The following is a 26983-nucleotide window of genomic DNA, read 5'->3' as shown; positions in this document are numbered from 1 at the left end:
CCAGAATCCTTAATAAAAGACATGTTATAGCCTTTAGAACTTCCTTCAATGGTGCATCTAAATTTAATTTAAATATATCTCTGTGGAAACATTTACAGATCTGTTAATGTAATTTTTATCGACATGAGATTTTTTCAAAGCACTTAACTCATCACACATTCTATAAGACTTTATTGATGATATCCTTTTACTGCAGATAAATGTTAGTACACACTAGTAATGTTACTAGTTTAACTGTGGAGGTTTCCTCACACATCCAAAAGACATGCAGTAGGTGGATTGGACACTTTAAATTGGCCATAGGTGTGAAAGAATTACAAAGCCACCCAGTGGTGTAAACCTTAACTCTAGCTGATTGTCACTGGTGAAGTGACACTTCAACCCCATTTGCAAAAATAGGAAAAAGGGGTTGTGGATGGATGGATGAATGGATGGATGCATGGATGGATGGATGCATGGATGGATGGATGGATGAATTTCAGTGCAATGGACAAAGCACAGATGCAGTAGTTGCCTACTCAACATATTTTATATGAGCTTTCAATGAGAAATTTGAGACTTTAGAAATAAGCAGTCATTTTAATTCATGGTATGCAGCAGCCAATGATATGAGTTTATCTGACTCAAATTTCCATTGTAGTTCATTGTCTAATTGTAAGATGTGATTTTTCAAGAGCATATAGTTCTGACTTGTGCTCCTTTACTGATCAAGAAGGCTATAACCATGGAATTAAATTCAGCCCATCTAATATCCAATGACATCTCCTCATCCTGATGTGATGCAAATACTATTTTAAATAATAATTGAAATAATCATTAATAATAATTTAAATAATCTAAATAATAATTTCTGTTTAGACACTAATACATCTAATCCCCCTCTCTACCCCTGCCCAATCAAAACCACCCACATCTCTCCAATTTTAGTGCAGGTCCTACCTTACTCATAATAAAGTTGCTCCATAAGCTAAAAACTACTTCTGTAGCTGTAGACCAACTACCATCAGACTACCTAAAAATGTCCGCATATGTCATAAGCTTCCCTGTGTCCATACTAATTAGTTGTTCCATAGCAGAAAGATACGTTCTATCACTGTCAGAAAATCTTACATCATACCACTGCACAAAGGTGGCATATCTACACAGTTTAATAACTATAGACAAATAATGATTATCTCCTCCTCTCCAATTAGAGAAATGTATCCATATGCATTTGATGCAGTACTTAACCTCAAATAACCTGTACTCAGAAACACAGCATGGCTTTATGCCCCGGCATAGCACCCCTACTGCACTACTACATTTTTCCAACACAGAAACAATGGTCTGTTTGTGTCCACCATGTTCTTAGACTTGTTAAAGGTATATGATACTGTCTCATACCAGCAATTACTTGTTTGACTCTCCTCAACAGGACATTCACAATACTCCTTGTTCTGGTTTCTCATTTAGCTATCTGGAAGGCAACAAGCCATTAAATGGCAACAAACCTACTCATCCTTTCAACCAGTTACTACAAATGTCATTCAGGGCTTTATCTTGGGTCTGCTCCTATTTAATATATTTGTTAATGACCTCCACACCTCCACTCAACATGCTAGTTTAGTTCAGTTTGCAGATGACTCAACATTAATATATGCAGCTTCAACAATAAACAAGTTCCAAGACATTACCCAAAAAATCTTTTTCCTCTGTAGAAATCAGACTCAAAGAATCAACCCCCCTACTCAACCCCAAGAAAACTAAGTTAATGCTTTTTACTTCAAAAAGTTGCCCAAATCAAAAGCAATCTTTTACCATAAAGTCAGCAAATAATACCGTCACTGAAACTGTAACTCACCGTGAACTTCTAGGAATTATAATAACTGACAATCTCAAATATGACCAACATATACTGCACACCTTAAATCTACACACCAGAAATTAGGCTTCCTTTAAAGAATCAATGAATTCCATACAGATACTTCAAGAAAAACTCTATCCACCATCTTCTTATTACCAACTCTCTTATACACTGGTCCTATTCTAACAAATTTAAAACAACACTCAAAAAAAGAAACTTGCTTATTGCTACAATAAAATAGATAAATTTGCCACCGATCTCACTCATCGGACCCACCATTGTCATAGCTTAAAGCAATCAACTGGCTTGAACTACACAGCTACCTATTGTATTCACAACCAACTACAGCACACAAACTCATTCATCATCCAAAAAAATGCCCTGCACTACAAAACATATTATTGCCCTACTGTCCAGCAAGTGACTTCCGCTCTAGCAACAAATTTTTATTACTAACAAATAACTCAGATAATGTTGCAGGAGACTCACTCCACTTCCAGTACATTGCTAAATTCTGGAATAGTATCCCCGCACAAATAAGACTCTATGATCACCGCTTAAACAAAATCTTGACCAGTTCTGGTCTTGCACATGCTCATCACAAGGGTGAGACTTTGTGTTCACCATATGATTCTCTCCAAGCATGCTCCTTAAACAGAATACACTCAACCTCTCACTGAAATGACAAAACAATTTTTTATAATGTATAAATGTAACTACTGGTTATGTATAAATGTAAATAGAAATGCAACTACTGTGTTTAACTGGAACTTAATATAATGCAATGTAAGCAAATGGAGCTTTTCTCCCCAGGCCTCTGCTGAAAATGGGTATTACCCAATCAGACTTTCCCAGTAAACAAAGACAAATAAATAAATAAATAAATCATGGTACAATATGATGTTTGCCTTTCTTATTTTGCAGTAACAGTGTGTTTAGCTTCAAGTTAACAAGAACTCTTGCTGTCAGGCTGTCTAGAAATTTTTAACTGAATTAACCTGTGATCCAAGAAAAATGTAGGACTAGAGCTATTTTCATGGTTATATATTTTGAAATCTCCATGGCAAAAAAGTCAATTCTTGATCACAAACTATATGAATAGAAACCATTTCCCTGTTTGATAAGGATCAAACATTCCATATGTATTAATAAAATCTAATAGAAATTGCATAACTCTACTCTTATTTGTTATAAAAGGCGCAAGTTTGTCTAGTGGAGAACCTAAAGTTAAAATTACAACCAGAATAAAATCATGCGAAAAACATAAAGTCCAAAAGAAATAAAAAAACACAAATTCAGCACCAGCACCTTCACTTTATTCAGTTACAATTATTAGGTACCTCGGCAATTTGCCTTTACACATCAAAGTAATTCAATTTAAACTAACATTTATACTCATTCAAGCAGCTGTTAACAAGATCCAGTTATTCAATAAATCATTTAAAGGCATCACATCTTCTTATACAAAACATATAAATATATTCTAAATACATTTTAAATAAGTATGCTTTAAACATATCTTCTTTAATACAAACTGTCCTAACAAATTCATTAATAAACTTCAGGCTTAAAAATTCTAATTACTAAGTTCCTGATTTAAATCTAAGGGCAATAAAGTCTGAAATTTAAATATAATCCTGGTTTCTAATGCCAATAATTTACTAATATAGTCACCCCCCTCTGGGTAAAAAGGGTTTAGCAAGTACACAAAAAAATAAATCACAATCAGAACCACCATGTATTTCATAGAAGTGTTTGGCTACAGGACTTAAATTTTGATTCCTTACATCCCTTACAACATAAGATGTTCAAGAATGTGGATATTCACAATATGCTTAGTTTGATCTATATACCATTTAATATTAGGACAACTGCAGCCTAAAATATACACAACCCTTACTTGATCTACAATTAAAAAAAGTACCTAGAATTAAATAATTTCCCATTAATAAAGGAACCAGATAAATTCTTCATCCTAGTACATATACTACAATGACCACAGGGAAATGTTCCCATTGGCAAAACAGTACTTGGCCTAGCTACAAAATCATAGTTCAACTTCTCTTTCAGATTTTTGTCCCCTACTAAATGAAAAGGTGACACATTTGGAAAATAAATGGCCTATATTTTCATCTTCATCAATAATATACCAACATATTTTAACAATACTTATTAAAATTTCAGAAAAAGGTGAATATCTAGTAACATAATTTTTTACACCTCAGTAGAAACAGGAGAAACTACTCTCCCAAATATGTTTTTACTTCTATTTTTCTGTACCCTTAATGTAACATTGATTTGAATGCTTAAGTCTTTCTTCATCATACCATCTATTTTTAACGTCATTTCAACTTTAGCAAGTTCAATTAGTTTTAAACTTGTATCACTAGTATGATTGAATACCGTCTTATATCCCCGTATGGTAGGGAATCCAACAAATGCTCAGGATGCATACTTGTTGCATGCAAAAACATATTCACAGAAGTTTGTTTTCTATATGGCCTATATCCTATAGCCTTTCCATCCCCATAAAGTGTCACATCCCGAAAGTTTATCTCCTTCCTATTCATCTCATAAGAGAAACTTAAACCATGGTGATTGCAGTTTAAAGTTCTAAAAAAATTCAAGAAATTCTCCTACATTACCTTCACAGTTGAAAATAAGATCATCTATAAATCTCTTACAGAACAAAACTTTGTTCTTATAAAACAGGGTTGGCTACATACATTTTTTTCTCAAAATATCCCTTGTATAACACAGCATATGAGGGCTCAAATGAGGCCCCCATAATTGTTCCCTTAAGCTGCAGAAAAAACTCTCCTCTAAATCAGAAGTAATTATGAGTCAAACACAATTACAACAGGCCAACTGAAAAAGTTGTTTGAGGACCCTCACCCAATGCATCCATCACAGCTTTCAAACCCCATCTGTGTTTTACCTTGGTGTATAGTGATTTTACATCGATGGAAACCCAGTAATAGTTATCCTGCTATTGAATATTTCCTATCCCATTCAGTAACTCCTGGGTATTAGAAATATGTGCAGAGACCTTACAAAATACTTTTTAGATGAAAATCAAGGAATTTGGCAATGTGACTTAAGTAAGAGTCAACCCCTGAAATAACAGCACTTCCAGGCAGCTTTATCCAATTTTTATGAATTTTTTGGTAATGCATACATTGTTGGGGTTATAAAAAAAATAAAATCATGTTTATCAAAACCAGTTGCAACATGAACATTTGACGAAGGAAACTGCTCACTCATATCTGTGCAATAAGCTAATGTGAATACTAAATAAAGAACACTGAAAACATGGACTGACACTTTCCCCTATAATTCATCTTCCTTAAACGTCATTCTTAATCTTCTTGTACAACGTCAAATGGGAAACATTACTCCACAACTACGGATTGAGTTGGCAGAGACAAAATAAGTGACAGCCATTTCTTCTTCTTCTTCTTCTTCTTCTATCTCAGACTAAAATGTCTGCGTATGTATTCCTTATACAAAACATGTTCTCATTCTTGTACTGTATAACAAATTGCAGAGATTTTTCATTTAGCTACCCTCTGTACAACATGGATTACATAAACAGAATAATGTTTACCTACATGACTACCAGTAAGATGGAAACAAACGACATGAAAAGAATCATGTTATGATGACTTCTATATCATTTAAAGAATATATAATTAAAACTCCAGGTTTTTAATAAGACATATCTTAGGTCACCAATGTAAAAATTGAACTAGAGACATCTACCCCAGGACTTAATCCAATTAATTCCTAAGATATTAGCTTGAAACTATTTTCATTTGGTCTACAAGATTAGTCATTTGGTCTATGAGACTAGTCAAGATCATATGCAGTATTTCTGTCGCTCCATTCAAAACATAACACTAAGAGAACTGCTTCTGAAACATGAACATTGGTGAAACTATAAAAATGATTAGCATAAAAAAGGCTATATGCCTTCCTGGACAAAACACAATTTTAGTTGTTATACCTGATGTTACTAAAAACCCAAATTATGCCTATATTATTTAAGAATACACAACATAAACAAAATGGTTTTGTAAGCTATTAGTATCAGTATCATCTCACAATATTCACCAGATGCTCTTTCTCAGTAATGTCACTACCCACCCTCTTCAGACCAGCCATAGCAACTAACATAGCAGAGTAATAACTGAGACTATTTTTGATGACATTGTATAAGCATCCCAAAAACACACTGTCTAGTGGCTACAGTGAAATATGTCATAATGTAGAAAAAAGAGTTATTCTATTATTACATAAAAACTAAAAGACAACTAAAATCCTACAGTGATAAAAGAAGTACATCTCACCAGCAAGTGATAAACCTAACCTCAACATTGTCAAAAGCATTGTGCTCAATACACATCACAGCAATTATCTCTTAATAATGAAGAACATAGCTCAGTTTGATTCCCATACTTATTGTTTTTTGAAGCATGAATATAAAATTCTCATCTTTGGACTCACAGACTACTGCTAGAATAAGACTTATAAATGACAGTGGACAAAGCCTCAGTTTGTGACAAATCATTTCATAGTTTAGTTCATTTTAAATGTAAATGTGAAAGTGAACAGAGTACAATATGCCACATTAGCAACATACACCAAAGCCATACGTTAATTTCCTGGACTCAGGTGTCCGTGATTTAAAATGTAGCCTTAGTGATAAATTAATATATCTTAAATATCCATCTGGTCAGCAAAACAGGTATGTGGTTTTGATAAAGTTCCCTACAATAGTTTATGCCTTTGCTACCATCTTCCCAAGACTAACAACCATATCTCACACTGAAATCAGAAGTTGTCTATTATTATTAGTTTCTTGTAAAACCAACCATGCCATCAAATGGTTACATACATTTAATAAATTGCTACTCAAAAATTAGAATGGCTGGTTTTGTAGTGATTGAGAACAGAGCACCATGAGGTTAACACATAAACAGTATAAGCATGCCCGTGATTGCGGTGCTTAGGTACAGTTAGTGACAATCACAAGTATGTTCCAATGAGAACTACTAGATTATCTAATAATGATGTCTCTTGGTGGAAAATAATATGAAAATATAATAATAAAAAATACTGTTGGTTAGTACACGTTATATCCCAGCAATTATAATAATGGGAAGATGTACCAATGTTAAAGTATATTTGAGGAGAAAAATAAGGAATGTCACGTTAAGATATGAACAAAGATTACCTGTATATTCTGCATACAATAACAAAATCCTTCTAATGTCATGTCTTAGGGAAATATCAGGCACTCGGATGTTTACTATAGATTGTATTGAGATAATTGATAGTAGAAATTTTGCTGAAATATTTAGTAATATGTCCTTTCCTCCTCTGACCTGTTTATTTCTCAGATTAAATTTGATTATCTGCTTCCACAAACATGTTGCCCAACCATAGAGTTAGTTATGTGTCCAAGAAGCACTTAGCAAGCTCAGGATTGATCCTGCCCTTGGATCTGATGGCCTTGATGGATATTTTTTTAACTAAGAAATGAAATGCATTATTTCTACCTTAAGTACCTATGTCAAAAGAACTCGAAGCATTGCTTTGTACCCAAAATTTGGATTCATGTCATAGTCATTCTGATTCCTAAAAACAGAAATTCAGCTAAAACATCTCATTACAGACCTATAAGTCAGGCAAGTTATATTGTGAAAAAATTACAACAGCAGTAATTAATGTAATCTTATTTTATTCCACTTACATGTCAACATCTGCATAATCTCTCATGCAGTTGATCCTTCTAAACAAATTTAATAAATACCCGCAATAATGAATTTGAAGTTATAAAGACGACATTACCTGTCGATGCTATATACTTATTATCTGTCGATATACTATATATTTAGACTTAGCAAAAGCATTTAACATTGTCCCTCAGCCATAATCCCAACATTGCTGAATGGAAATGTGAGTGTGACTGATAAAACCTGGTTATATAACTGTACCTGCAGAGTAAGGAAAGATGTATGTTGTTAGTGGAAAGAATTGAAAATAAGGGTTTCCTAATTTTCCATTTACGGGCAGTGTTGGTGGGTAGGTAAGTTCATAAATAAAACTGAGGTGAAAACTGCGATGACAGCGGTAGAAAAAGCTTCAAAATCTGTTAGGCGTTTTATTCATCTGGGCTTTGGGGAATTCTATCTGTTTCAGTAATGAAAAGTACTCATTACTATATGTATAGCCTCCAAAAACAGGGGATACGCATATTCTATTTACAGTCAATTAGTGCCAACCATATATTGTATAAGAGATCTCGGTGGTAGCATAGACAAATCTCTCAGTTCTGAAGTGGCTGCTAACCTTACCAGAAGGTGTTCCATCATAATGAAGGATGTGTTTATGAGTTATTACATCTAAGACTCCAAGTTTAATGAGAATGCTTTAAGTCATTAATTATAACATCTGGAATAAGGAGTAGCTTTCTCTATTTGTAGTAAAAGAACTTTAAAAAAATTGGAAACAGATCAGAGTATTTTTTTTAACAAAAAAATAATCGTATGGTACTTTATATTAAGACCGACTTGTCAGGCTAAAGTTATATTCAGCCTGTTTCATATTTATTAGTGAAGCTATGATAATAGCATGCAAGTGTTTAAATAGATAGGTGTATGCACCATGCTAGGAAACAAGAAACTTCAATCAATGCTAAATGTTCATAATTTTAAAATATTAATAATTAAAAATGATGTTGTAATAAGAGCTGCCCCTCTCAGGTACCAATTACCTATGCATTTCAGGGGAGCCCTCGATGTAAACTGCTTTAACTAGCAGTTGGATTCTTGGTGTGCAGAGAAGGTCTATGACCTCCATGGAGCCATAGATAGGGTGGGAAAAAGGGGGAAGTTGCCACAAGTGCAGAGCATTAGGGGACACAATTAACAGACTCGGATCATTCTTCAAGAAACGTATCAGCACTAAATGCCATTATTGCATTTCCAGTCAAAAGTGAAGTGTTGTAGTGTTCTGTGTCTACAGTGAATTAACAGAATTTAGAAATGAATACTGGGATTTCATTTGCAGTCAGAAATGAAATGCTGCAGTAATTCATGTGTGCTTAAAGCATAACAGCTGATTGTTACAATCAGCAAAGAGTTTTTAAGGGGGGGCATCAGACTTGGAGATGGTGGACGTCCCACTTTGTAAGCTATAGATTCCCAGAAAACTTCATTGCAGGTTTGTGAGTTTTTCAATGCTAAATTGTAAAAAAACTTGCTAATGCTTCCCCATTACAAAGCAATGCCTTAACTAATGAAATGAATAGTTACACCATGTGATAGCAAACTGAGCAATGGTCCTGAAACGAGCAATGCCAATTCTACGACTGAGCTAAATGAATCCAAGTTGTGGCACAAAGATGAAGAGCACAGTCAATAAAGCCTGACTTTGATATTCTGATGGCATATACAGACCCATCTGTAAAGGTATTTAGCAAAAGTATCCATGTGCAAGTAATAATATAGAAATAAAAGCAAGAACCTTATGGTCAGTGTCAAGAAAACTCTGCTCATTACCTCTAAATCCCCTCATAACATCAAATTTATCTAACATATCCATCATGTTAGCAAATGACACTGCTATTGATGCTACCTCTCAAAGCAGACTACAAGGACTAATAATCAATGAAAAACTCAAATTTGACATTCACATTCAGGAAGTAAAAAACACTGAGCATACTACAAAAAGCCAAAACATTAATTTCAGACCATGGTAGAAAACTAGAACATACACTGCCTTCTTCTTCTTTCTGCTCCCATCTCTTCCATATGCAGCCTCTTTTCTTATTAATCTCCACACCACTCAATACTGAAAACTAGGGCAAACATAATAAAATCAACAAATTTATTACCAATCCTTCAGCTCAGACTTGCAACTGTGACTCAGTTAAGCAATTTATGTGGCTTCAGTTCCCAAATATCCTTAAACTAATCCATCTAGAGCAAGCACACAAAATCCTCCAGAGCTCCAATAAATGCCCAGCTGTCAATTCTCTCATGACCTGATATTCTCCAGCTACCCACCAAGCTCCTCAGAAAAATTTTTAATCACTGCATTCTCACAAAACAACTTGCATGGCAAAGCCCTTTATTCAGGTAGTGTCATCAAACTATAGAATTCACTCTCCTACTACAAACCCGTGAAATCTGTAACCCTGGACTGTTTAAATAACAATTAAAATCAAATCTATCTTCTAACTGGCCATGTCACTGCTCTTCCTTTCCAGATAAAGTTCCCTCTAACTACAAGCAGCTGGCCACTACCAGCACAGACACTTTCTTCGATAATACTATACATTCAAATATCTCCCCTTTTAACTGTTCCAGGATGACAGTCTTTCTAAATCCAACCACCCTTCATGTATCACTGCAGTCTCTCTTTCATACCTCTGCCAGTACAAACATTACCCAGCCTCTCTTACCTACAAGAATGTATGTTTATAGGCCACCGCTTGACTTTTCCACTGTCCCCTTCATTTCTTACCACAAGTCTTGTTGAAAGTGTAATTATATCTAATTTGTTTTACTTCAATTTTAATTTCTACTAGAATATGTTTGATTTTACATTTGTTGTATTCTGTTGCAGTAAGTCAACTATTATTAACATTGTTTCAATAGACCTTTACACATTTTGTTAATTTATTGCTCTGATACACTAAGTGTACATGATCTGTATTCAAGAATATCCTTAACACATTTCTTGTGCTTCTAGTGACTCAGAAAGATTACACTAAGTGTACATAAAGTCTACACTTTCTGTTAATCTTTAAAAATCCCCCTTAATGTAAGGCTGTAACAAAATCAACAAAAAAACTAAAATTAGGAGCAAGATGTTGGGAGTGTGCTTGTGTTGTCTAATACTTAGTGTGCACATAGTGTAGGCATTATTGAATGCCAGGGTATGTAAAAAACAAAAGTGTAGTGGGCGACAGTTTGTCTGCATGGGTGTTTTATTTTAACTATTATTAAAATGATCCATATTATAAATTCTGTACATTGTTTGCATAGGTGTTTAACTATTAATAATATCTTTATTATTAATGAGTATATTGCATGGATGAATATTTTAACTGTTATTAACATAATTTTTATTATGCACTTTGTGTGCGTGGATGGTTATTTTAACTATTGTTAACATTATCATCATTGTTACCATTCACATTGTGCTCATGGATTATTAGTAGTAGTATTAGTGGTAACACTGTATATGTGCACGGAGTTTAACTATTATTGTTAATATTGTCATCATCATCAATAACAGCTGCATAGTGTGTATGAGATCTAATTTTAACTATAGTTATTATTATGGATATGAGGGTGATTATGTTATTTACTATTAATAGTATCTGTATTATTACTAGGTACATGGCGTGTGTGGCTGATTATTATTGTTATTAACATTGTGTGCATGTGGTTTACTTTAACTATTATCATCATCATCATCTCCATGTTGTGCATGAGGTGCTATTTTAACTATTATCATTATTATCATTATTGTTATTATTATGTGTACATGGGTGATTATTTTAACTATTATCATTATTATCATTATTGTTATTATGTGTACATGGGTGATTATTTTAACTATTATCATTATTATCATTATTGTTATTATTATGTGTACATGGGTGATTATTTTAACTATTATCATTATTATCATTATTGTTATTATTATGTGTACATGGGTGATTATTGTAACTATTATCATTATTATCATTATTGTTATTATTATGGGTACATGGGTGATTATTTTAACTATTATCATTATTATCATTATTGTTATTATTATGTGTACATGGGTGATTATTTTAACTATTATCATTATTATCATTATTGTTATTATTATGTGTACATGGGTGATTATTTTAACTATTATCATTATTATCATTATTGTTATTATTATGTGTACATGGGTGATTATTGTAACTATTATCATTATTATCATTATTGTTATTATGTGTACATGGGTGATTATTTTAACTATTATCATTATTATCATTATTGTTATTATTATGTGTACATGGGTGATTATTGTAACTATTATCATTATTATCATTATTGTTATTATTATGTGTACATGGGTGATTATTTTAACTATTATCATTATTATCATTATTGTTATTATTATGGGTACATGGGTGATTATTCTAACTATTATCATTATTATCATTATTGTTATTATTATGTGTAAATGGGTGATTATTCTAACTATTATCATTATTATCATTATTGTTATTATTATGGGTACATGGGTGATTATTGTAACTATTATCATTATTATCATTATTGTTATTATTATGTGTACATGGGTGATTATTGTAACTATTATCATTATTATCATTATTGTTATTATGTGTACATGAGTTATTATTTTAACAATTATCATTATTATCATTATTGTTATTATTATGGGTACATGGGTGATTATTTTAACTATTATCATTATTATCATTATTATTATTATGTGTACATGGGTGATTATTTTAACTATTATCATTATTATCATTATTGTTATTATTATGGGTACATGGGTGATTATTGTAACTATTATCATTATTATCATTATTGTTATTATTATGTGTACATGGGTGATTATTTTAACTATTATCATTATTATCATTATTGTTATTATTATGGGTACATGGGTGATTATTTTAACTATTATCATTATTATCATTATTGTTATTATTATGGGTACATGGGTGATTATTGTAACTATTATCATTATTATCATTATTGTTATTATTATGGGTACATGGGTGATTATTGTAACTATTATCATTATTATCATTATTGTTATTATTATGGGTACATGGGTGATTATTTTAAATATTATCATTATTATCATTATTGTTATTATTATGTGTACATGGGTGATTATTTTAATTATTATCATTATTATCATTATTGTTATTATTATGTGTACATGGGTGATTATTTTAACTATTATCATTATTATCATTATTGTTATTATTATGTGTACATGGGTGATTATTGTAACTATTATCATTATTATCATTATTGTTATTATTATGGGTACATGGGTGATTATTTTAACTATTATCATTATTGTTATTATTATGTGTACATGGGTGATTATTTTAACTATTATCATTATTGTTATTATTATGTGTACATGGGTGATTATTGTAACTATTATCATTGTTATCATTATTGTATGGGTACATGGGTGATTATTTTAACTATTATCATTATTGTTATTATTATGTGTACATGGGTGATTATTTTAACTGTTATCATTATTATCATTATTGTTATTATTATGTGTACATGGGTGATTATTTTAACTATTATCATTATTATCATTATTGTTATTATTATGGGTACATGGGTGATTATTTTAACTATTATCATTATTATCATTATTGTTATTATTATTATGTATACATGGGTGATTATTGTAACTATTATTATTAGTATCATTATTGTTATTATTATGGGTACATGGGTGATTATTTTAACTATTATCATTATTATCATTATTGTTATTATTATGGGTACATGGGTGATTATTTTAACTATTATCATTATTATCATTATTGTTAATATTATGTGTACATGAGTGATTATTGTAACTATTATCATTATTATCATTATTGTTATTATTATGTGTACATGGGTGATTATTTTAACTATTATTATTATTACTAGATAATTTGGATATGTGTGTGACTACATTATTATTTTTATTAACAGTGTATGTATATGTGATTTATTTTAATTATGATGATTATTATTATTACTATTTTCATCATCGTCATCATGATAGTATGCATGAGGTGCTATTTTAACTATTAATAATAATATTATAATTTGTAGTAGTAGTAGTATTGTGCATGGGTGATTATTTTATCTATTATTAATAGTATCATTATTACTAGGCACATTGGGTATGTGGGTGATTATTATTATTATTATTATTATTATTATTATTATTATTATTATTATTATTAGTACATGGGTGATTATTTTAACTATTCTAAAACATGAAATACCAGGAACCAGTATTAATGATATGGAAAAAAAAACACTTTGATAAACAGTAAACAGCTTCATAACACAATAAACAACTTTGTAAAACAGTTAGCACTTTCACGTTTGGTCTGGAGAAGTGGATACAGGCACCCATAGGTTCATAGGTTCATAGGTTCATACTAGGCTATCTGCCCTGGGGCAATTATAAGCCTAGTCCGATTCTGTATGGCTTACGCCACCCCTTGATTTGAGTATACTGTGCCCTTTTTAAGTTTTTTTTTACTGTGCCTCTGTCTAATAGTGACACAGGAGTAATCCCTGGGACAAACCTACGATCCCCCATCCACCTATTGAGATTCTTCTTGAAGAGATTCAGTGAGGTGCTCTGCCTCACATGAACTGGAATTCTATTCCAGAGCGAAGGGGGCCTCTGGGTTATGAACCTGTCCCTTCAGCAAGTTCTATTTATTTCTGTGCTGAGGTTCAAGTCCCTTGAGCGTGTGGCTCTATGAAAGTGTTAACCATTTTATAAAGTTGTTTATTGTGTTATGAAGCTGATGACCAGTTATTAAAGTGTTTTTATAAGTTTTATATCCTGGCTGTGTATTGGTACATGTGCATTTTTTATTTTTCCTTATAGTGTATTATTTTAACTATTGTTAATAGTATCATTATTATTATAGGCACACTGGGTATGGGGGTAAATATTTTATTATTATTATTATTATTATTATTATTATTATTAGCATTGTGTGCATGTGGTTTATTTTAATTATTATTATTATTATTATTATTTGTACATGGGTGATTATTTTATCTATTATTAATATACTTATTTTTATTACTAGGAACATTGGGTATGTGGGTGATTATTATTATTATTATTATTATTATTATTATTATTATTATTATTATTATTATTATTATGCACAATGTATGCTTATTTTTAACTTTTTGTTATAAACTTGAGATGCAATGATTAGTTCCAAAAACTGATCATATTTTGGTACCTAGCTAGACAACACAGAAACTTTAGCTAGATCGCTAAAATGATACCCATTAAATAACAGATGGAAAGTTTTCACTTCTTTGAGCTTTCTTTATCTAAAGAAATAGTTGTATGATATGCAGTCAGGGGTGTGTAAATATCAATATAAGATTTGGTCAAGCAATGCCATATCAATATCCTTAACAATAAAGGAAACATAAAGACAGTTGTCATTTTACTTTCTAATATTGGGTACTTATGAGAATCATAAAAGACCCATGAAATTGTTTAATACTCATGCATATCTTATAAGTGCCTCACTTAGCATTGTCTTCCTTCTGGGAGGTTAAATTGCTTCTGTTCAAAGAAAAATATTTACTGAATACAAGTAAAACAAAGAATCCTCAATACATGAATGTATTAATTAGCATTGTCTTCTTTCCAGGAGGTTAAATGGCATCTGATCCAAGAAAATATTGCTGAATTTAAAGACTCCTCAAGACTCAAAAAATATATACGACTACTAGCACACCATTTAATCAGCATTGTATATATTCAGTACTGGTGATGAACCCAAAACCTGATTTAAGTGATTTTGAAATGAAAGCCGAAGTATGTGCCACAAAATCGACAAGGGAGCAAGTGTCCATCTAGGTAAGCATGACACACGATGGATAAAGAGTAAGATATTATATTATTCATCCTAACAAGCATTGCTAACATATGAGAAGCAGGCCATTCTTCAAAATGGCAGTTATTTGGTTGCAAATTACTGCTGACACCGGATACAGCTTCTTGTTATCAGTTTCAATAAATGCCTTGAACAGCTTTATCAAATGTTTCCCATTTAAAAAAGTCATTAAAAAAGAGAAGCATACTCTGCAGAAATATACATCCTAATTAACAGTTACACAATCAACAAAGAAGACCAGATATAATCTGTATTTGTACTATAAATATGAAACCTTTACTTTATCTTATTCAAAATATCTCACAGAATGTCAGAATGATAAATGATATTTATCGACAGCAGCTTTATGTCTAAGAATCCAAGAATGTACAATGCATATGAATCACTACATTTTTATCCATTAACAGTATCTTGCTTCTGACATAATTATGAAGGGACTAGCTAAATGAACCCTTTCTATGGTGAAACAAATAATGACAAATAGATGTTTCCATGGTATATGTAGAGCAAGGAAAAATATTGTTGAAAACGCACACACATTTCTTTATAAATTAATTTGAGTAGATGTGGTATAGTTGTTTTGATTAATTCTAGTTTACTCACCACATAAAATACACATAAACATATAAATAAAAAGTGAATTATGATACACATTATAAAATAGCAGTTTTGTACAAAATAACAAAGCAAGGGGAAAGATTTTCATTCTCTTTGACATTCTTTATAGTACATACTGCATGGTTACCTAATGCCTATTGAATGCTTTGTAAGGTACTTGTTTTCTATTTTTGCCTCAAGCAGCTATGTCATTCAAATTTCAAATGATGTATGCCTTGTAATGTGTCTGTGTTTTGGCCTTAAGCAGGTTGTGTCATTCAAATTGTAAAGGCTAATTGTTGATGCTGGTGTAAAGTTGTAATTATGTGAAACATAACTGACCTCAATTTAATCCAATCATGTTAGAAGAAGTTTTGTATATAACTATAAATGCAATTAGTTCACTGAACATGAGCAGCAGACACTGAAGAGACGCCTCTCACAGCAGAAAGTCAAGAAGTCAACACAGAATCAGGTTGGTGTGCATTCTGCTAAGGACCGTAGTTACCAGTATGAGGGTTCAGGCAGTAGAACAGAAACGCATGAAAAGAACAATGCTTTTGTGCAAGACTAAATGCAGAAGATGGAGTCTCAATATGCCAGTGCACAAAAAGAACAGATACCATTGTTCCATATAGCACAGTGAGGGATACATGTTTAGATGCATAGTAATGAGTAAAAAGGGACTAAATATGTCAAGTATGATTGTGTTTTTTATGGTAGGCAGGCCAGAGTTTGCAGTAAAGTAAAGTGATCACCTGCAGAGGAGTATTGTTTTTATTTTTTTTTGAGGAAACCAGCAAATGTTTTATGTTAAGATGGCAAACTGTACTTGTTTCTCAGCATATAATGGCTAGCTACCCAGTAGTGTCATCACTCTCTTGTTCATGTTTGATGTGGTACCCTGAGCCCATGTATAAAATAAGATAAAGGGGATCTGATGCTGAGGCCAGTGCTTCTGTGTTCACCCATATAAGCCATACTATGCTAATGGTTTCCAGCTAATATAAGCATTCTGCAAAGTATAGAGGGATGGCATATTTAGGGATGATGTGACCCATATGTGGTGTAGTATGGCACAGTACAGAATGGCCATGGATTCTATAAAGAAAGGTTTGATTACGGGTGACATCTGCTTATTTCATGTGTCTGTCTTCTCACTGATATTGGGTGGAAATGTAATGCACACTGCTAGGAATGGAAGAAAGAAACCTTGATGCCAGTACAAAAAATGCACATATTCAAAGGGAGTATAAAAGTATAAAAAATTATACAGGGCTCACTGTGGATAAACAAATCAACCACTGAAAACTGTACAAAACAGAAAGCATGCACTGAATTTGTCTGTTGTAGCACTTAGAACTGTATGGAAGGTCTGTCATAGTAGGCTATGAGATGAGGAAAGTTATAACCTAAAAGATATAAAAGTAAGGGAGATGCTTACAACTACTTAACAACAGAAAATTGCCTTACTGACCAAGACTCTTAAACAGACCTGAAGTATGTTATTTGAATACTCAGTATTTGAGTCTGATAAGTATATATCTGCTTCTGAAAATTTGGCATTTATGAACTGGAAAAAGAAAGCTTGCATCTGAATGCTGTAACTGTTTTAGGCTGAAAGCAGTTATCTACGGAGTAAGTACACAAAGCTTACTGACATCATATGCACGCATAGCTATAAGCCTAGTGTAATTATTTAGTACATTTTATGCAAAACCCTGTTTTAATTACACATTTTATTACAAATCTAAAATTATAATACACAATGGTGACACCTATTTATATCAAAGTAGAAGGCCTCTATAAATGCTTCTTATCATCAGCAGTTAATTATTACTCTGACTTCAAGTTTAGCCTTCAGTTTTTCTAGGTTTTCATCAGAATTTTGTGTAATGAGTGGAGTAATTGCTTTATGAAGATTATAAGAAAAAATTGTACTTTTCCCATAGTTTTTGTTAATATTCCTTGTTTATTCTGCAAAGATTTGTTATTTAAGTTGTAGGTTCCACACAAAGACACTGTGAGCTACTTGAGACAGATGACACAAGCTTTTAGACAGGACAGTGCTTCCATAAGAAATGACACAAAACATCAGGGTAACCTTCCGGTAGACAGAGTGGCATTTTTCAGTTATTTGAATACTTTTTATGTGACTACAGAAAGAAAAAATTTACTAAAGTATTAGCTAATGGAAAACTAAGCTTTTTTCAACAATTTTTACTCACATATGTCCTCTATGTTTGGAAAGGACTATAAGACGTCAACAAAATATAGCTGCAGCACTTCAACAGCCATATGAAATATATTGTGGCAGGACCCATGCTGGGACACAGCTGAAACATGGAGAAAATGCTATCACAGCTATCACATCTCCACCGGCTGTGTCCGAAATTTAGTTTGAAAAGATTGGCCAAATTTAAACTATAGTTATGCTGACTACATCATATTAAAAGCCCTACATGTCATTTTATTATTTACTGGGTTTATGGACCATACACAAGGTCCTTCAAACTGTTTACCTAATTTGCATTTTTATAGACTGTTTATTGCTTTGTCTTACACAGTGATTTGGTTAATCCTTTTGTATGGAGCATTTCACGGACCTGCCAGCTGTCTAGGAACCCAACCTACTTCTACATAGTTTGACATCAGCCTTCTAAGGAGATGAAACATAGTACAGCAAGCAAGCATTTAAATAGTGCCATGAAATATAAACCAGCAATAACATTCAGCACCCAATACAACTACAATTTGTTAGTGTTTATAGTAGGTATCTCCAGTGTTCATACCCAGAGCACTGCCCCTTCTATAGAACAGGCTTCCCATTCATGTGAAGCTGACTTCATCTATTACCCAGTTTAAGCACAACCTAGACCAGTGAATGGGGAACAGGAAATTTACACTGGGCCTGACACCCATGGCCCTTGTGGACAGAGGGAGCTTATAAAGGCCTAGCCCTCAAAGTCCTAGTTGGATACAGGGCATCCTTATTCTTTTAGGAAAACTTGGCTAGGCTTAGAAAGGCCCCCTCCCTCCCTGGGTCATACACTAGTTGTATATGTATCATATTAAAAAAAATACTTTCCTTAGTTAAAACTGACATACATAACAATTTACTCATCTTTCCTTTTTTTCTCAATATTTCAGCTCTAATGTGATTATTTGGATATTTTTAATACACTAAGTGAAAAAGTAAATATGAGATTGAATAGAAAGTCAGCTGCTGAAATCTTTTGTCACCAGTTTCATATACAAAACTGTGGGCAGACAGAGGGGTCTGCTGTTAATGAGACTCCTTTATTAAGATAAAAGCATACAGAAAACACTGAGAGAGAAGATATAAACATTAAGCTGCAGTTAGAGCTTATCAGAAACTATTTAATATATGTGAAAATGAGTACTTTTTCTCAAAAAATTTATTCTGAACTGGAAAGTATTAGTAAAGCATTTGAAGATAAGGGGGCAGTGCAAGTAAAGTATGTGCTTAAATAAAATATCTTAGCAAACAACTCACTAAACAGGTATGATGACAAAAGTTTCTTTTCTAATGGCCTTTTATGACATTTAAGAAAGGTCACCTTGATTTTCTGGGAGGACAACTACAGATATTGTCAATAGGGTCAAACATAATCATGTCATCAGACCATCCAGTATGATTATTAACAGGATTTGCCCACAATGGGAACCTAGCCCTCTAGTAACTAGACAGTGGCATGATGACTATAATTTTGATTCAGGTATTTGGGCTCTGAGTTTTGCCTAAGACCTAATTTATATAGGTGAAACTGTTAGGAGATTTAAGGTAAGGTTGTAGGCATGCCAGGGTTATCAAAATAATGTTTCTGAGAGTTTATTTGCAGTTAATTTTGATGTAATAAATTCAGGAGCGGTCAGTATGTTAAAAGTTATAATACTAGAAAACATCATTATCCACACTATGGACAAAGTATCTGTAAAAGATTAACTTTTAAGTAAGGAAACTTGTTTATTTTAAAATATGATACAACTGCATCTAAAGTATAAATAATAAGTGTAAATGCAGATATGCTCTTTGACTATTAATGTCTGATTCTTATACCTGATGCAGAGTTGCAATGGTAGCTTTTAATATTTTTCACGATTTAAGTACTTGCATAATTATGTTTAATTTTCTTCAGAAGCCTAACACTGAAGAATTACCATTCTTAGTATATGAATAAATGTATTTTATTATATTTTCTGAAGCCTTGTTTGCTTGGCTCCCTATTAAATTGCAGAACGTTTCAAAGTTTGAATGTCATATGGTCGACACCATATGATCGAACTTTGAAAAGTTCGAAGGTGAAAGGCAATGGCTCCATAAGTGCAGAATGGGAAAATTTCCCTTGTGTGCACTGAAGTGTGGTCTCAGAGTTGATATATTTAAATAGGGGTGTGTGGGGGGGGGTGCACCCCCCATATAGTGGGTACGTTAAGGAAATTTTTTTTTTTTTTTTTTACTTTTTTATTATATATTCAAGGTTTCAAGTTTCACTCATATGTTGTCAAACATATGAGGTTTGAAATTTTGAAGCTTCAAATATATAATATAGAGCCGTTTGCTTACCTATACTTATTTCTTTGCTGTTATTTATTTCAGCATTCATCACTATATGCAGTCTGACATTCTGGGTCAACATCTTTTGCATATTAGTAATGGCTATACCCTGCACAATTCTGATGCATGAGAATTGCAGTGTTGCCTTCTCTGGTGGTTACTTAGGAATGGGGCAAGACTGAGAATGGCTGATTTGGGGAAGTGTAATTGTTTGCAGGACATAAAGAGAAAAGGTGCACAGGAATTTCTGTTTTAATGCACAAAACCACTACTACAAATAAAACAGAGCATAAGAGAAGTAGAAATAGTTTAACTGTGGATTTAAGCTTTAGCAAAACAAACAAACAAATATGTAAATAGGTTTGTTTATTTATGAGATGCTACTTTGTGATGGTACATACAGGCAAGCTGCACACATAAACTTTACCCTGACCAGTATTATCTGTATAGACGTCAAACCTGCTGTCTGTTCAGATTTCACAACTGACATGAGTAAACAAATCTATGAGTGCAGTGCATGGCTGAGCATACCTCAGGTAGAACAAAATGTGCACAGCTGTGTTGGTGCATCTGGAGCACAGTGTGCCAGCCCAGCAACACAGCAGCACAACCAGACCCTATAGTGCCCATCTCACAGTGATCAGCTCCTGTCAATGGGAGCTATTGCATTACTTGGTCTCTTCATTAGCACAGAATGATAACATTCCTAGCTCCTTGTTCATGCCGACAGGTGCAGAAACATTTTAGAACTACACATTGCCAAAACAAGGCAGCTGAAGTATCACATGGTATAATTCACTGCACATCAGGACTATATATTGTGCAGATATATATATATGTGTATATATATAGAGAGAGAGAGAGAAATATGCACAATATAAGTTTTATTTAGCTTTGATATCAATTGCAGAAGGGCTCAATACTGACACATTGCAGGTGGTATGAAGAGCACCTCTGGTTAACACCTAAGATTTTAACAATACTAATTTCATGAACTTTAATCATACTTTGACTGAGGAATGGAGTCCATTCACATCATGGTGTTAAAAACCCAAAAGACTTGGTGAAATTAAAATGGGACTATATATATATATATATATATATATATATATATATATATATATATATATAATCTTTCTGGTAGCCTATCATGCCTCAATTAACATACTGAATTATATTAAAGATCCTGTAATATAGCACTCCCCATTAGCTCTAAAAAACAATCATGCTATTTGAAAGCTATAAACAATTTTCAGCAGTATGTAAAACATTCCCAGCCTCAGTGCAGAAATTCATTGTATCCATAACTTTTCTAACGTAAACGTTTTCCCTAATATTTTCAAAATATTTTCGGTAAATGTTTCAATTTAAAGAAAAAATACAGAAATTCATTTCCTGGATGCTGATTCCTGAGAGTTATTCCATGGACTCACACTATCAATGCATTATATAGGTTTTGTAAACAAAATTCATAGTCTTTAATAGTCTCAAATGAAATATCACCCAATGGCTCTTTTAGCACATGACTCAGTGTCTTAATTTGCTGGGCAGCAAACAGTTTTCTGTCAAATATTATCTGTCTAGTGAGAAATGAAACAGTCTGTTTTTCTCTAGTGAGAAAAGTGTTGCACTTCTGGGTGTGTCATCCTTCAGATAAGAGATTAAACTGAGGCCCCCATCTACTCGAGTTGCTGTAACCCAGGTGGGTGTAAAAGATCCCTTAACACCTAAAGAAAAGAGTATGGGAAATTTCTTAATCCACTGGCCACATTTCCCCCATTTGTATAAATACTTTTGGTCTTCCATAAAGAGAGACTACTAGCCTGGTGGGACTTACCTGGTCATCATAAGATAGTTAAATAAACACAACTGGATTAGCAAGCATCTGACACAAACTGAAGGACTGTTTTATAAGTTTCCTACTTATTCTGCACTCTTTGTTTGTTGTTCCAGTTATTTGATTCTGAAGTACAAAGCATTTCAATGATTTTCACAGTGCCCTTCTTGTGAAAACACTTCAAAACTCATTATTGGTCACCTCTAACCTTACTTATGTAGATGATGACAAGACCTTAACCTCTAACCTTATGTAGATGATGACAAGACCTTAACCTCTAACCTTATGTAGATGATGACAAGACCTGAACCTCTAACCTTATGTAGATGATGACAAGTCCTTAACCTGCTGCTCTTAGTTTATACTCAGCCCTGCCAACTCCAGAGCTCAATTAGTTGCAAGTAAAGTAAGTGAAAAAGATTGGAGAAAGCAATTTCCACAGCTGAAAAGAACCATTAGAAAAGTTGTGCACTGAAACTCCCAGGGGAAAATGCAGTCACTGCTTGGTTGAAAACAATACAGCCACAAGCTAATGAAAATCCTTCAGACTAAGCAAGGAGTAATAACATCACTGTTTACACAGAAACAAGTACAGCACTGAAAAGTAAGAGCTACTGAGCAAGGCTGCAACAACTAGCTTATTGGACAAAAAGGCAGAGATTGAATCTAATAATAATAATGGAGAACCAGTACAGAAAAAGGGGACAAGTGCTCAGTGATACGATGGAACAGGCAAAATAAGTGAAGGCTTTTACTTATACGACGTCTCAAAGATGGGCGAGCTATGGTAACAATGTTACTATTAATGTTAGGATAAGCTCACAGCACAGAACAACATTGCATATCCATTGTAAATCCATATATATATATATATATATATATATATATATATATATATATATATATATATATATATATATATATACACACACACACACACACACACACACACACACAGAGGGAAAATATTTCTGTATTTTTCAGTAATCTATAAAGATCTATGCCATATAAAATTTTTGGGGTTCTAATTGTTATTTCCACTAAATATTTTATGTTTACACCATTTATTACATTTCACCTAGTCATGTCATCTGTAGTGTGCCCCCTTCTTTCCCATTCATCAATGCAGTAGATCATACCACAGGAATTATTGTTCCTGTCATGCATTCAAAGACTTAAAAGAAATAAGAAGGGATTAAAAATCAAAATACCAGATACTTTCCATGCAGTATCATATAAAGGCTTATATATTTAAACTATCATCTAACATATTAAGTGCATTAACATTTTCTTGGTCATATAACAGTGCAAAAGTACTACAGCTTTAAGAAATGAAACTACCAGGTGATATAAAAGTTAAAATACAAAATACTTCCATTCCTTATCTTTCTAATTTATATATAATGACTCCTTTTCACCAGCACTACCTTTAGTTTTTATCAATTGTCTATGTGCTCCTCATTCCATTCTTTTATGTCTTTTCATTTCCATACTTTTATACTCCATTATTAACTTTCTGACCTTAATATGAATTCTTTCCTTAGCTTCTCCCTACCTCTGCTCTCCCGTTTCTGAACTGTTTATTGCAACATCAACCTTTTCTAGCAGTAACGTTACCCCTTTTGTCTCTTCTTTCCCCTATCTTTTGGTCTTACTCCATCCCAAAACAAACATCTCTGCTGTTCTTCTCACAGTCTTCAAACCAGGCTTTCCTCTTGCCTCAAGGACAGCTCCAAGACATTTGCATCCGACTCAAACACATAGCATCCATATTTGTATAGAATGTAGTATAGCAGCTGTATAAAGCTATGCATGCTTCTTTTCTATGAACGGCTCATTTTGCATGCATACACTTTGCATTAGCACTATAGGGTATTCCTTCCTTATCAGTGTACCCCTTTGCTATCTTATACATCCCCTGTCTCCTTGTATATTTCTTTCATTCTTCCACTGACATGTTCTTATGTTTTTTCCCATTTAGTTTTGGTCCTGCAGCACCATTTTCCTACTGCTTCCACTAACTTGGAGCAATGCCAGTAGTCTGGGTGCTGGTGAAATGCTGTAAGTATGGACTGCAAGAGCAAACCTAAAGCACATATGTGGGGCAAACTCTCTGCTAAGTCTGAGGCTACCATGTCTTAAAGTAGTCCTCAAACCCTGCCATACACTCATACTGGAGATGCTATAAATAAACTGCAAGGATGTCGTAGAGGGGCAGAGACACCTATGTCGGGGGTGCAGGAGGGAATTTACCCTTGAAAAACTGCTTTATAGGTATAACAGAAAGTCAGAGCTCAGTGTTTTTCATTAAATTGTGCATATTTTTGAAATGGTAGGAGTAGCAGGATTAGGCCTCTCACTTCTAACAGTCAGCCCATTAGTCTTTGTTTTCCAGTCCCAGATTCCCTTCTATTGTCAAATTCTCTCAGTTTCCACTTTCTTGTCCTCACAGTCTTGACTCTTATTTATCCATTTTTTGCAGACCTTTTTTCCACTCCTACTGTAACTCTGTCCACTATCTCTTTTCCTGTTATGCCGTTCTATTCAGGTTTTCCTGTTAGTATCACACACAGGTCTATCAACTTGACCTTGGTACATATTTCTAGCCATCATGCTGCATTATACACCTCCGTATACCTCTCAAAATGGCATCACCTGACCCGCTCAATCACTGTTGCCTCATAAGCTGTACTTGGTCTTGTGAAACATTCATTACTCCATCTGCAAGGAGAGATAATTTCACCAAGAACTCATTACAATATATCTCTCACTTATCTTCTATTCTCAATAACTTTGTTCACCCCTCTCATCAATCTGTTTCTTCATTTCAGATTATAACGTTCATGTCTGCTTCCTTTTTGGATAACCTATACTCCCTTCATCCTACCATAGATTTTCCAGGGTAATATATTCAATAGTATTCCCCATGGATGCATCTCTTTCATCTTGGCTGACCCCTTACTCAGCAGCTCTCCACAACCTCATCATTCACCTCTCATAAATCCTTGCATCATCACACCTCATCTTTTACTACCTTCTTCCACTTCTCTCAGTCCATTCCCTTTATCTGCTTTTCTCTTAGTAATCACCATTTAATTGCTTATACTTTCTATATCATTATCATTCAGAATACCGCAAAACACCACCTTAATGAGCATAGCTCATCTTTGTAGCAGTATTGTCCTTCCCTACTCCATTTTGTTTTTTGTTTCCTGCCTCTTTCCTTGTGTTTGTATTTTTTTATACCTCTGCACTAGGTGTATGTCTTACCCTCCTCCCATCACTGACTTCATTCTTTCACCAATTGTTTACTTGAAATTACAAATCTTTTTAAGCATGCTTATCAAAATAGCTTCTGATGGAGATTATAATGTCATTCAAAGATTTTTATGTGCTGGAAGAGATCTACTACACTTTCCAACTATCTATGACCATCTCTAGGGTTGAAATATCTAAAGCTACTATCCTCAAGATGGGACAATCTGTTGGCATGCACTGACAAAGTGGTATTTGGTGAAAGTTGTTTCAGTGTCTCAACCCACTGCCATGCACATCTGAGAAAACAGAAGCCCTCGGTTAATTTTGAAGCAGAGCAGGTTAGAAAGCTGTGCATCCACTCATATACCCTGGACAGGAAGGGACAGCGTCCATGTAGCTAAGGGTGATTGTATGAAACAGACTAAGGTGAGCTTTTTACTCAAAATGTAAAGCTGAAAATGTTCTTTTCAACTGAAGAATGAACAACACAATCATTTTGTATTAGATGTCGATTATATCAGCTGTGATAGAAGAATAAAGTAAGGAGAGCACAACATTGGCAAGGAAATGTTTGGGCATCTTGTAAGGGAAGTACAAAATAACGAAATCACCTGTCCCTTCGAGGCCAGATCATTTCCAAATATATCTATTTGCTTAATCATGAAGGAAAAAAATACAAATGCATTTTAAAAGAATAAATAATAACAATTACCCTATTTTTTGCTTTATATTGGATTAGTCTGAGATGATATGAAAACTAAAACATGCAGAACAAATTCAGGAAATAATATAAAATATGCCCCGTAGCTCCACGATGAAATATTGTGCTACTCAGCAAATCATTTTTCCTGTCCTGATCTTTAGTTTCAGAAATTATTTTTCAAAAAGATTTGCTTGTGTGTGCAAAGATGACCTGCACATGTAATATTTCTTTACAAGAAATTACACCCATGACAATAACAAATAATTGAAGGTGAATTCATTTTCGAAACTAGAAACTAGATCAAGTTGCAAGCCACACTGGTGTTCATTTATACTTTTCCAGACATTTTATTTATATCATATTTTGTAAAATTCATAAAAAAAGATAAATATATTAAATGGTCTATTTTCATACATAAAATTTCTTGCTATTTCCCAAGCTAG

The 26983-nt window shown here is 33.2% G+C and overlaps 1 protein-coding gene across 1 annotated transcript in view; it reads left to right on the top strand.

Annotated features, from left to right (window-relative positions):
• Positions 1–16575: 16575 nt before the first annotated feature.
• LOC122801618 (zona pellucida-like domain-containing protein 1) overlaps positions 16576–26983 on the top strand; it is a 112087-nt gene continuing 101679 nt past the window's right edge. The window contains exon 1 of the mRNA XM_044071097.1: positions 16576–16638. The gene's annotated coding sequence lies outside the window, so the exon portion shown is untranslated. The remainder of the gene's footprint in view (positions 16639–26983) is intronic.

The sequence above is a fragment of the Protopterus annectens genome, chromosome 5.part0 (genome assembly GCF_019279795.1).
Source record: "Protopterus annectens isolate FY-2018-M chromosome 5.part0, PAN1.0, whole genome shotgun sequence".
NCBI lineage: Eukaryota > Metazoa > Chordata > Ceratodontiformes > Protopteridae > Protopterus > Protopterus annectens.
The sequence above is the reverse complement of the archived record's forward strand: the minus strand, read 5'-3'. Positions and strand labels throughout refer to the sequence as shown.